Source organism: Salvelinus sp. IW2-2015, linkage group LG30, assembly GCF_002910315.2.
Source record: "Salvelinus sp. IW2-2015 linkage group LG30, ASM291031v2, whole genome shotgun sequence".
NCBI lineage: Eukaryota > Metazoa > Chordata > Actinopteri > Salmoniformes > Salmonidae > Salvelinus > Salvelinus sp. IW2-2015.
This window is the reverse complement of record NC_036869.1, coordinates 7,453,685-7,455,241: the sequence shown is the minus strand read 5'-3', so window position 1 is coordinate 7,455,241 and position 1,557 is coordinate 7,453,685.

Sequence of the window (1,557 nt, the reverse complement as noted above, 5' to 3'; positions counted from 1 at the left end):
TTACACACACTGATCCTCTACCAGCGCTGGAGCTACACACAACTGACTGTCACTACCAGACATGGCAGCCTACAACACACTGAGCCTCTACCAGCATGGGAGCTACACACACTGAAACCTCTACAGACATGGTGAGCTCCCTGGACCTCACCCACTGCGTCTCACGACTGACCTCTACCAGACATGGAGCTCACACACACTGACCTCTCTACCAGCATGGGAGCTACACACACTACAGACACTGACCTCTACCAGGCATGGAGCTACCACACACTGTACCCTCTTACCAACACACTTGGACCCTCTACCAGGCATGGAGCTACACACACTGCGCCTCTCACACACCCTTGGACCTCTAGCCCACAGCACTGGAGCCTACACACACTGACCGCTACCCGGCATTGGAGCCTGACGACACCAGACTGACCGCTAACCCAGCTACCAGGCATGGAGCTACACACACTGACCGCTACCAGACATGGAGCTACACACACTGACCTCCACCAGACATGGAGCTACACACACTGACCTCTACCAGACATGGAGCTACACACACTGACCTCTACCAGACATGGAGCTACACACACATGCATTCTGAGTGTGAGAGTTTATAGCTGTCACCCGTGGCTACTGAGAGGTCAGACCCCATACGCTTGACCTTTGACCCCTCATCTGCGAGTTCTCAACTCTTTTAGTGTTGAAAATGATGTCTTGGTGTGTTTTTGATTGTGTGTGTCATTCCTCTATTGTCTGACTCCATTCTCCTCCTGTGTGTAGCCAAGGTCACTGACAGACGGACCATAATGAACAGAAGAGAGAAATAGAGAGAGGAAGAGAGTGGTTGCTATAGCGTTGAGTTACTGTCTGTCATAACCATTTCCCATAATGCAGTTTGGTAAAGTCATTTATTTTGGAGGGAGGGAGGGAAAAAAGAGCAAGAGGGTAGTGTAGGAAGGAAAGAGGAATGTATTACATTTTGAAGAAATGTTGAGTAATGTATAGATCCGTTTATCCAGCTACTTACTACTGGGTCTACCTAACATTAACATAGTCAAAGAAAGTACTGTTGGATTTCTATAGAAATACTTATATTTCTGTATAGGCCTATTGCTTTCTACATAGTCTTCCTTATACAATAATGTTTTCCCTGCCATTCTGAGTACCTGTTACTGAGATAATGCTATCATGTGGCCACGATCATACTCATGGGAATATATGAACTCTCATGTGTTTCTGTCTATGTCCACCAGGAGGCAGAGGTGTGTGTGTGTGTGTGTGTATACACTGCACTGTGCTCTAAGCTGACTGTTTTGTCCTGTCTCTTCGTGTGTGTGTGTTTACTCTCTAAGCTGACTGTTTCATCCTGTGTCTCTTCGTGTGTGTGTTTACTCTCTAAGCTGACTGTTTTATCCTGTGTCTCTTCGTGTGTGTGTGTTCACTCTCTAAGCTGACTGTTTTATCCTGTGTCTCTTCGTGTGTGTGTTCACTCTCTAAGCTGACTGTTTTACCCTGTGTGTGTGTTCACTCTCTAAGCTGACTGTTTTATCCTGTGTGTGT